Source organism: Arvicola amphibius, chromosome 5, assembly GCF_903992535.2.
Source record: "Arvicola amphibius chromosome 5, mArvAmp1.2, whole genome shotgun sequence".
NCBI lineage: Eukaryota > Metazoa > Chordata > Mammalia > Rodentia > Cricetidae > Arvicola > Arvicola amphibius.
In genome coordinates, this window is record NC_052051.1 from 55,444,300 (window position 1) to 55,456,474 (window position 12,175).

The window sequence follows — 12,175 nt, forward strand, 5'->3', positions numbered from 1 at the left end:
TTGCTGCAATCTGAACACAGATGTTGCAGGGCTCTCTCTGACTAGGTCAGGGAGGGCCAGAGGCAAAGTGAGGACATAAATAACAGCTAACATCCTCCTACCCCTCCCTCCTCCAAATCCTTTCCCTTCTGCAGATCCCACTCCAGAGCCCTGGTGTGTAGGCCCAGACTGGCAGCCGGAGGCTTTGAGACAAAAGACGTCCTAGAAACCAATGTGTCTGCAGAGCTAGGCCAGAGGCCATGCCCCATAAGTAGAAGAAAAGGTCTTGATGACCCGTGGACCATGAACCACCTCATGGGGCCACACTGGCTGGTGAAGGAGGCCTCCCTTCCTGTTTACCTAGGCCACACAGAACTGATGGTCACCTGTCCTCCTGTAGGACCTGCTATCTCTATTTCTTTTTATTTATACAAGCTTGTTTGTGTGTGTAGTGTATGTATATATGTGTACATATATATGTAGATGTATTTGCCTATGCTTGCATGTGTTTTAGCTGGCTTTGAATATCCTCATCATTTTCTACTCCTTTTTTGGATAAAGTGTCCTGGTATGTAGTTCTAACTTATAGAACTCACCATGTAGACCTGGATGACCTTGAACTCACAGAGCTCTTCTTGCCTCTGCCCCCCAAGAGTATGGGTTAAAGGCTTGTGCTAGCATACCTGGCTAGCCCTCCTTATTTTTTTAGACAGGATCTCTCATTGAACCTGGAACATGCTATTTTGGCTAGCCTGGCTGACTAGCTAGCCCTGAGGATCCACGGGCTCCATCCCACAGTGTTGAAATTACAGGGACACCCCACCACATCTGGCTTCCACTGGCTCCATCCCACAGTGCTGGGATTACAGGGACACCCCACCACATCTGGCTTCCACTGGCTCCATCCAACAGTGTTGAAATTACAGGGACACCCCACCACATCTGGCTTCCACTGGCTCCATCCAACAGTGCTGGGATTACAGGGACACCCCACCACATTTGACTTCAAAGCTGCTCATTCTTAAACACTATCTGTTCAAAAACCCTGCTAGGAGTCACACTGCCAACACCTGGGGGATCCTGACTCTTTTTATCCCTAGCTGAGTCTTTACTGTCCTCTCCAGACCTTGCCTTTGCTGTGCTGTCTTGCCTGATAATGCCCTCCCTCACCTACCCACTGAAGGGGCTGCTACTCTTCCTTCAAGGGCAAGGTCAGGTGCTTCCCCCTCTGGGCAGCCCCTCCTGCCCCATTGGTCAAGCTCTCTGAGAGCTCATTTGAACTCCTCACAGACAGCCCAATTTCCATGCCACTTCAGTCTCACCCTTGGTGCAGGGATGATGTCCCTGTGTCGCGATGTCCTGGCATGATGATGGCGTGATCACCATTCAACAGCTGTCTATCACAAAGAGGTAGTGGATCAGTCAATTTTCATGCTGCGGTGACAAAATGCCTGATAAAGGTGACTTAAGGAAGGGTTTGTGTGGCTCATGGTTTGAGTGCACAGTCCCTCACATTGGGGACGGTGTGGCAGCAGTATCGTGAGGTCACAGTGTGCCCATGGTCTGGACACAGAGACAAGTGAGTGTTGGAGCTCAGTTCCCTTTCTCTGTTTTATTAAAGTCTGGGAGCCCAACCCATAGAATAGTGCTGTTCACATTCAGGGTCCTCCATCCTCAGTTAAACCTCTCTGGGAACCTCACAGACATGTCCAGAGGTATGTCACCTTGGTGGCTTCAAAAGCAGTCAAGTTGATTAAAAAAAATTGCCCACCATAGCATTCATGTGCCAACTAAGCCCTTTGTGTCACCCAGTCTTATGAGGGAGTTCTATTTGTGTCCTTCAATTTACAGATGGAGAAACTTGACAGTAGGTAGTCAGGCCCAGTCAAGTTCCTGTGGCTTGTATGTGACAGAAGCCAGATCTTTCACCACGACACAGTGACAAGGCTGCCCTCACCATGGAGACAGCGATGGAGTAGATGCAATGTACAGTCTTGCCTCATGAGCAAGAGAGTCAAGAGCAGAAAAACGTAAAGCCAATTATTATCCAATTGAGACAAGAGGTGACAAGTTTTATTAGCAGGGACTTCATGAGATTGAGAAATGTTGATCTGCGGCCACAAGCTCTCTGCAGGGTGTTGAGAAGGCCTCTACTGTCTTATAAACACAAAGGAGGCGGGAAAATGTTTGCGAGCCACACACATTGTTGACGCTAAGAAAATAAGTCTTGGGAGAAGGCTGGGGGTGGAGGGGTGGGAGTAAACCAACAAGGGTGACGATATAGTTCAAGTCCAGGAACTCAGGTTAAGCTGGGCGTGGCAGCAAAGGTCTTCAATCTCAGGGCTTCTTCAGGAAGATAAGAGATAAGAGAGGAAGATAAGAGAATCTCTAAAAACTCCCAGGGCCACCTAGCCTGGTGTGTGCTGCAGGGAATGAGAGACCGCATTCCCAAACAAGACTGAAGGCAAAGAACAACTTCTGAAGTTGCCCTCTGACCTCCACACCTGTGGCACCTACATACCCATGCTCAGAAGAAAACACATACATACACAGATGCACACACACATGTAGAAGAACATACATATACTCAGAAGAGAACACACAGACACACACATATACACCCACACAATTTTAAAAAGAAAAATTTAGGAAGCTGGGCATAGTGGTGCATGTCTTTAATCCCAGAATTTGGGAGGCAGAGAATCTCTGTGAGTTCAAGGCCAACCTGGTCTACGTAGTGAGTTGCAGGAGAGCTGGCCATCATGCCTGGCTCAACACATTAACTTCGATGACTGACGTTTTCAATTCTCTCAAGACCTGAAGTGATGATAATACTTCGTTTTACTTTACATTGTGAGAATTGTCTGTGGTCCTTGTTTGTCTTAGGACCAAAGGTTTGTGTATCAAGGGAGCAGAGGAGCATAGGAAAGCCTTAGTCAACTACCCAGGAGCTTTGTACCGGAGCCATGCAGAGTACTCAGGACAGACGTGCTGGGCAAACTGACCTGTGTCACAGTTCTGTCACTGCCGTGGTGATCTCTAGTGAGCTGTTTATCCTCACTGGGTCCCTTTCAGCATTTAAACTGAGCTGATGAAAGCACCTTCTTCACAGGAGACGTAAACATTAGATCAATCGTCATCACTTTGTAAATGGCACATGTGAGCCACCTTGTCTTACTGACGTCTGAGCTGGACCTTGTCTTCCCCTCCCCTAACCTGATGGCTTGGGGTATTTCAGACAAGCAGTGGCCAAGCCGTGAAAGGGAAAGAGTAAAAATGGAAATAATCAAGGCCCAGGAGGAGGAAACAGAACGATTGTAAATTTGAGGCTAGCCTGGGCTAACTGGTAAGTTTCAGGTTAATCTGAATATTGAGACCCTGCCTCCAAAAACAAAAGGAAATAGACAAGATCATCTACAGTATGGTAGACTGGTGTAAACTAGTAACTAGAGTGGCTGAGGAGCTAAGAGGGGGGCCGAGGCACAAGTCACTGTGCCTATGCAAAGAAAGGCTCCTGGAGAAGGCAACATTTAAACAGAGCTAGGACAGAGGAGCAAGGTCCAGCTTCTCAAAGAGTGGAATACAGGACTTCATGATAGGGAATCATTGCAGACACAAAACTCCCACCATGGGGAACCTGGCCCCATCAGGGCAAAGAGACCTCACAGCCGAAACCCGATGGATGCAGAGACTAGAATGACTGATATGAGCGGCCAGACCACAGAGCTCACGACTCTAGGGAGACTTCAGAGAATGCAGAAACTTGTTCGTCAGGGCAGCCACACAGGGCTTCTGTCTTTAGATCACTTCTTGCCTTTCTGTAGATTACCTAAGAGGACAGCGGCAAGTGTAGTGGTAGAGCGTTTTGCTTAGCATTCATGAAGTCTTGGGTTCAAGCCCCAACACCTCCTCAAAGAACAGTTTCGAGAAAAGTGAAAGTAGATGCAGTGGGCTTGTTAGTCCAACAGGGAGCAGAGGCTGGGAGAATAGTGACTCCCAGGAAGGCAGCTGACAACAACAATCGGAAAAGCTGGAGGAAGCCAAATATCTCCAAGAGATGGAGGTGCCTACGATGTGGCCAGTATCATCTCTGGTCCAGAGATGGGTATCTTGGTTTATCATCTCCCAATCCTCATGTAACTTTCCACTCCTTGTGGAAATGCTTCTATTTTATTATGTTAGATATATAATGGATCTATGCTGCATAAGCCCATTTTAATTTCTGTAATTGTATGTGATGTGGATGCCCCAGCTTCCTGCCTTTCCACTCCCACCCTGACTAGCTCATTTCTGTTCAGGCTCCTATGTGCATGCTGAACGTGCCGGTCTGTTGTTCATGCCCACCTTCTCCTGTTTCCACTCCAGGGATGGACACACAATGCTTTCAGAGTTAAGATGAGACAGAGCAGGTTCCATAAACCTTTTTCCATCCATGACCCTTTTTATCTAGTAATTAAGTATATAAAATAAGCATACAAATAAAACATCTAGTGTAAAAAAAATCACAAAGCAAAGTATTTAAAAATAATTCTTTGGTTTTCCCATTATTGTATCATGTGTTAATGATGAAAGAACACGTCTATACCAACGAGATAGTGTGTTTGTTTATTTTTATATATATAAATGAAAGCTTGCCTAAATGTTTTATATGGCAAAATGTCAAGGATCTTCAATGTCTTTCAGTTGATTGATATTTAATTTTATAATTGGCAGTGCCTAGGCTATGACACGTCTCAGAATTACATAGTACAAAACCACAGGTCTATGTTTGGCATATTTGAGAACTTGGAATTTCTGTCCTAGTCCCAAGCCAAAATACATTTGGAGTTTTACTATTGTCACAAAGTTTTGTGATCCCCACACAGACAGTGTCCCTGTAAGGGGCTGCAGCCCGCAGTTTAAGAAAATTTACAGCAAGCGTCCTCATGCACATCTTCATTTTTTTCTTTTTAAAATATTTTATCAAACTTATTCATTTCTTTGGTGTGGGAGCGCACGCGCGCAAAGGGAACACAGTCAGAAGAAGGCATCAGAGCCCTGGGAACTGGAGTTACAGATGGCTTTTAAGTACCGTGGGAGTGCTGGGAACTGAACCTAGGTCTTCTGCGGGAGCAAGAAGTACTCTTTTACTTATTTATAAATTTTTTATTTTTATTTTATTTGCACTGGTGTTTTGCCTACATGTATGTCTGTGTGAAGGTGTCAGATCTTGGAGTTACAGACAGTTGTGAGCTGCCATGTGGGTGCTGGGAATTGAACCCAGATCCTCTGGAAGAGCAGTCAGTGCTCTTAAATGCTGAGCCATCTCTCCAGCCCCTATTTTTGCTTTTTGTAACACTGGAGGCTAGATCCAGGGTTGTAGATGAGACCATGAGGCACGTCTCTCTACGGCCTATAGGAGGCTCCCTGGGGCGTAAGTTAGAACCAACATTGTTCTGCCAGTGTTCACTTTGACTGACAGTCCCAGGTCAACTATGGTATCCGTTTCCTCTTCCATAGGGTAACACAATGTAGCACAATGACACCTCTGTCTCCCCAGTGCCACCAGCACTGACCATCATTTGGCTGTCTCACGGTTTTCCGATTCAATAGCTGTTGTGACCTCACTTTTCTTTTACTTCCTATTTCTTTGTTTTCCTCCTGTGTCAATCTTCTCTTCCATGTGTCATCCCCTTTAATACAGCATTAGGTGAGGGTGCTCTGTTACTTCACGCTGCCTAGAAAGTCATGTCTGCCTGCAACATCTAATAAACTGGTGATTTCTTCCCTATTGATTTTCAGACCGAATACCCATGATTTTGAGCATCTCTTCTAGTACCTGCTCACTTTTTGGGTTTCTCCTTCCAAAGGTGACAGGTTCAAGTCTTTGATTTTTTTATGTTAACATCTTTTTTAAAGATATATTTTTTTTGTGGGGGGGGGTTTGGATGTGGTGTGTGTATGTGTGACTTGTGTGGGTTGTGTACGTGTGACTTGTGTGGTGTGTGTACATGTGACTTGTGTGGGTTGTGTACGTGTGACTTGTGTGGGTGTCCTCAGAGTTCATAAGGTGGTGACAGATCCCTGCTGAAGTTGTGAACTGCCCAAGGTATTGAGAAAAGCAAATGCTTCACTACTGAGATCCCCTGCTTCATCGTGGTCATCTTTTTCTTGTGAATTATTTCTTTGCTTATTAAATATTAATCATCTGGTAATTTGCAAATGCGTGGCAAGTATATTTGGTCAGTTAGCTTTTTCTACTACATGGAAATGTTTAATCCTTTTCTTCTTTGGTTTTTCGAGACAGGGTTTCCCTGTAGTTTCTAGAGCCTGTCCTGGAACTAGCTCTTGTAGACCAGGCTGGCCTCGAACTCAGAGATCCGCCTGCCTCTGCCTCCCGAGTGCTGGGATTAAAGGTGTGCGCCACCACCGCCCGGCTTGTTGTTTGTTTTTTGAGTCTCATGTAGTCCAGGCTAGCCTTGAGTTTCATCTGCCTCTAAGGAAAACCCTAAACTTCTGATCCTCCTGCTTCTACCTCCCAAATAATAAGATTATAATGTTTAGTACCATGCCTAGTTTAAATTTTATTCAGTCTAATTTTATTCAGTCTAAGTTAGAAATGTTTTTGCTTTATAGTTAATTGTTTCAAAATGTTTGTTTAAAAATTCTTCTTCAGGCCGGGCAGTGGTGGCACACGCCTTTAATCCCAGCACTCGGGAGGCAGAGGCAGGCGGATCTCTGTGAGTTCGAGACCAGCCTGGTCTACAAGAGCTAGTTCCAGGACAGGCTCCAAAGCCACAGAGAAACCCTGTCTCGAAAAACCAAAAAAAAAAAAATTCTTCTTCAGGGTCCAGGGGTGTATATTTCACTGGTCAAATGCATACTTAATATTTATGAGGCCCATTATTCAATTCCCAGCACCAGAGAAAGGAAATAAGAAAAAAATCCTCTGAGCCAATCTTTTCTGTTGTTAGAACACATGTACTGTTTGATATTTGATGTTTCATGTGTCAATCTTGTTTATGGCCCATCTTTTTATGTAGCACTAAATGAAATACTACTTTATTTTCGTCTAGTCCACCACGTTTATATATCTGTTAGAAAGTTTGTGTTTTCCTTGTTGATCTGCATTGCCAAGTTTGTATGTGTATGTGTATGTGTGTGTGTGTATGCATGCATGTGTGTATTTGTGTGTGGCATGCATAAGTGTGCACCTCCCAGTTCTGAGATAATAAGTATGCGCTTCTATGCTCAGCCTGTTATAAAGATGTATTTTTTTTACTTTAAAAAATATATGAGCCGGGCGGTGGTGGCGCACGCCTTTAATCCCAGCACTCGGGAGGCAGAGGCAGGCGGATCTCTGAGTTCGAGGCCAGCCTGGTCTACAAGAGCTAGTTCCAGGACAGGCTCTAGAAACTACAGGGAAACCCTGTCTCGAAAAACAACAACAACAAAAAAATATATGAATATGTGTATGTCTGTGTGTGAGTTTGCACAGGTGCCCAGAAAAAAGGTGAGGAACTCCTAGATCTGAATTTATAAGTGCTTGTAAGCTGCCTGATATGGGTACTGGGAACCAAACTTGGGTTCTCTGCAAGAATAGTACATCTTCTTAACCACTGAGCCATTCCTCTAGTCCTGTAATGACACTGTATTATATATTAAGCTCCCTTAAATTACAAAGGTTTTACTAGACCTGGTGGAGCATGTCTTTAATACCAGAACTTGGGAGACAGAGGCAGGAGGATCTCTGTGAGTCTGAAACCAACCTGATCTACATAGAGAGTTCTAAGTCAGTCAAGACTCAATATAGAGACCCTGTCTCAAAAAAACAAAAACAAAAACCAAAGGACAAAGGTTTTTCTCCAGCCCTTTTATTTGGTTTCCATTGATGCGATCCTTGGTTCAGCAGCATGCCGTTTGTATTAGCGTGGCTTTGTAAAGTTAGTGTCAGCAAGGCAAGGCTCTCCTCTCCACATTAGTATTTAGAGATGTTTATTGGGAAGAGGAAATCGGAGATGGATGTCGGAGGTGGACCTGCACTGACAGTATCTTTTTCTTTGCTGAAGTTTTTCTTTTCCACCCATCAAGTCAGCTTCCCTATTTGCTTCTAGATTTTGTACCTTTTTTTTTGGGGGGGGGAGATCCTTCTCACTTCAATATTCTAAGAATATATTTTAAATCATCTATAAGTTTAATTGTCAGCTAGTTCTCCTCTCTGGGATTTATTTTTGTGTCATTATGAAGTTGAACTCTAACTTTCCACCAAACACTGAATAAGCCCCTCCCCATAATTAATAGTATCTTTTTCACTACCAATGCAAATGTGTCTTTTACTGTGCAGTAAACTTCCAAATGCACAGAGAGATGCTCCCGGGCTCGGCTTCCTTTATGGGAGGTGCTGGACTTCAGAGGTTGCCGGGAAGGATGGGAGATAGCAGATGCATTTGAAAAAGAGAGGCTGATGATCAGTCCCCGAGCTTCAGCCCCGGGGTGCAGCTAACATCATAAAAGATGGGAAGGCAGGGACAGACACCTGAACCCACATGAGGGCAAAGGAGAGGATCTTTTGGTTGAGGTGGAGCGGGGCCAACTGTGCTACTAAGAAGAACATATAGAAATGCATTTGTCCATAGAGGGTCCCCAGGCCAAGAGGCTTCTTATGGGAGGCAACTCTTGGCTGGATGGGAGTAGAAAATGGACCCTGGGGAACTCAGCTGAGAACAGTGGCCCTCACCTGGTGTGCTGGGGCCACTATGGAGATCTGAGGCTTTCTGATCACTGGAAAGTAGGCTGGAAAGGAGTGGGATCCCTTTGTCTGTTTCCAGCATCACCTCTATAGAGGGAGACTAGGAGAAGGAGCAGCTGGGGGACCTGGCCTGAAGTGGCTGGTGTACCTCACAGCAGAGTCCTAGGTTGGGTCTCCTGGGCTGGTTGGGAGCCTCGCTGGGTGAGAGTTGGGGTCAGACAGACTTCACTCTGTCACGGGATCGTAAGTGACAATTCTTGGCACTGCATTCCTAACACTCATCTGAGTTCACTTCTGCCTTCTCCAGAGACCTCAGAAGGGACAAGTGACCTTTTAACTTAACTCCACCTTGACCCCTCCCCTCTATGATGGCTTCTTGTCTCCTTCTAGAACCTTCCTGGGTAGTCAGCTCAGAAGTTGGCACACAGCAGGCAACAGATGTTCTTATGCATCTGTCCACTGAGTCCATGAGAGGTTGGTTGTAGACTTCACCTAGGTTAGAAGTGCCAGGAAGAGCATAGAGGAAGAAGCTGCCACCACAGCTCCTTAATCTATTGGTCTCTATTCAGCTGATTTAATTCAACTCAAAGTAAAGGCTCTGCTCTTGAGGCACTGGTAGATGATGAGGAAATTGCCAGAATGGATGCGGTGGCTGTGGTGTGCTTAGGGACGGGACATATAAATGGGCTTCTGTAGCCAGAAGAGGACCAAATGCTAAACCATGAGGAATGTCTTGGAGAGATGGGTCGGCCCCTCAGCAGACCTTACGGGAAAGGATGGAGGGGCAGAGGAAATGGAGTAGGGGAGACTCCCTTGCTTTGCAGACTGGGTTGTGCTGTGGTCAGGTTGCCACAGAACCTCCGGACCCACCCCCTACTGACGTGGCCTCTATTTTCTGACGTCCCATGCCACGCACCACACCTCCGTGTCTGCACTCGGTGCGCTTGAACCCAGTTCACGAGATTCAGGCAAGGGGCAGGAGGTTAAAATACACAGACACAGACAGACAGAAAGACAACGACACGGGTCATCCTTGAATTCCCCAAGAATGCCTCCTTTATTGTGTTCAGGGGCAGAATATATAGAGATAGCCATGCCCCAGCCAAACCCACCAGAAACCACTCTGCCATCAGGAACTCCTGAAGGTCTCGTGCTCAAAACAGCTGTAGGTACTCAGATCAGGGGATTACAAGAAATTCAGGATCTGGGGTCTCACTGCTCCCAACATCTCCCCCCTAATTTTTTTTTTATAAAACAGAAGACCCTCCTGACCACACAGCCTTTTGGTCATTTTGATTGAACCTGTACTCAGGAGAGAGTGACAGCATCTCCTCAGGAGAATACTGGTTTTTAGGGAACACAAGAGAGCAACTTAAGCCTGTAAGACAGGTAGATTCAAGTATCCCAGAGATTGTTGGTTGTTCATACTATTTCCCACACACCCTCTTCCCCTCAAGTGAACAGAGGTGTGTGACCATATCAGACTCGGGACTTTTAGGAGTGGCTTTGCCATGGCCCCAGGAGCAGTCCCCTAAATAACATACCCCAGCTGCCATACCCCGTGGCACATTCATTCTTGTCAGCTGAGTGCATGGAAGACACCTTCTCGCTCGTGCACTTCTTTGGCTTCCCTAGCAGCCCAGCTGATCCTGCTTTTGCTAAGTGACCATATGCTGCATATTCTCATGGGTTGTCTGTTCTTACACAGGATTTAAAGATGAATGTCCATGGCAACAGGTGTTAAGATTGCTAGCAGTAGGGTCCCCAGTCACCACTGGACCCAACCTCCCATTTGAGCGATGGTATTCAACCATCCCTTTGGCTAAACAGTTACAATCTGGTGTGCTAACTAACATTTCAATGGTTATTCAAGTAGCCATTAAGTTGTTTCACCACATAAGAGGCATTAGCAATATTAACAGATGTCATACAAATGGAATGATAAGTGTGAACAAGACATTTGATGTACTAGCCATAAGTCCACCTACTCCTACAATAGGGCAGTCTCTTGATTTATATTCGCTCTGCCAGACTCTTTGGCATTCAGATCCTAGAACTGCCACTGCCTTTTCCTTGTCCCACTGCTGCGTTCTCAGGCATCCCAGTGGGGTCTGTGCTCCAGCTTGTCTCAGCTCCAGCACTTGTTGCGTTTGCTGATACTTCTGGCACGGCTGTGGCATCCACCAGACTAGGCACCAATTGGGCTGAGGCAATGTGCCTTCCACCACAGCCACCTAGCAAAGCTCTGCTCCAGCTGCCTTCTAGCCCCAGCTGCATTCGTTCTGGGTCCAAACTGGTGCATGGAGTGGAGCGGAACTCAGGAAAGCAGGCTTGCTGCTCTGCAACCACTGAAGGGGCCCCACTTAAATTATCTTTTAGGGAATTAGGGCATTGTCAATCTGGCTACTTCCTGCTGAGCGGGGACGCTGCATTCTTGTGGGTATTTACTGCAATTCACTGCCATTTTCCAGTCGCACTCGGACGCACGCGGTCGTGCTGAGTCTCGGGGAATCAAACCACATGAATCTTGAATAAATCCTTAGGCTCTCATCGTCTGTGGAGACAAAAACAGAACCTTCTTTCCAAAACATCAAATCCTTAGGCCCGTATTTTAAAGTCGAGATACCTTTCTTAGCAGTTCCTAGAATCAAATGTCTTTCTTCAGTCCAGAACACAAAAAACAACACAATCAACATATCATACATCTGTATGCATTTATCTTTTTAAGCTATATACTTTCTATCTTTTCCCAATACATACGTCCCCTCTGGCTGGGGACAATCCTGTTCGTTTACCCCTTTTTCTCGGTTGGAGTTCCACTTGCTGACAAACTGAGCGAAGGACGTCAGGATTAATCATATACCCCAATCCACCCTCACCTTCTGAGGGTGACCTCTTAGCATTCCCTAGTTCCCAATATCTCAGTGGGACCTCCAATTTCCAATATCTCTGTGGGAAGTCAGAACCTCCAATTGCCACGCACCTCACCCCCGTGTCTGCCCTCAGTGCGCTTGAACCCAGTTCGTGAGATTCGGGCAAGGGGCAGGAGGTTAAAATACACAGACACAGACAGACAGAAAGACAACGACATGGGTCATCCTTGAATTCCCCAAGAATGCCCCCTTTATTGTGTTCAGGGGCAGATTATATAGAGATAGCCATGCCCCAGCCAAATCCACCAGAAACCACTCTGCCATCAGGAACTCCTGAAGGTCTCATGCTCAGAACAGCTGTAGGCACTCAGATCAGGGGATTACAAGAAATTCAGGATCTGGGGTCTCACTGCTCCCAACAGTCCCAGACTATTTCCCTCTACATCACTTCCCGACCACTCCTCTACTTCAGCATCAAGCAACCTTTCCTTCTGAAAGTCCAACTCTGATCATATCATTCTCCTGCTCAGAAACAACTGGCGGCTGTTGCCTAGAGAATACGTCTAAATGGAAAATGCAGCCTTCGAGAGGCCGC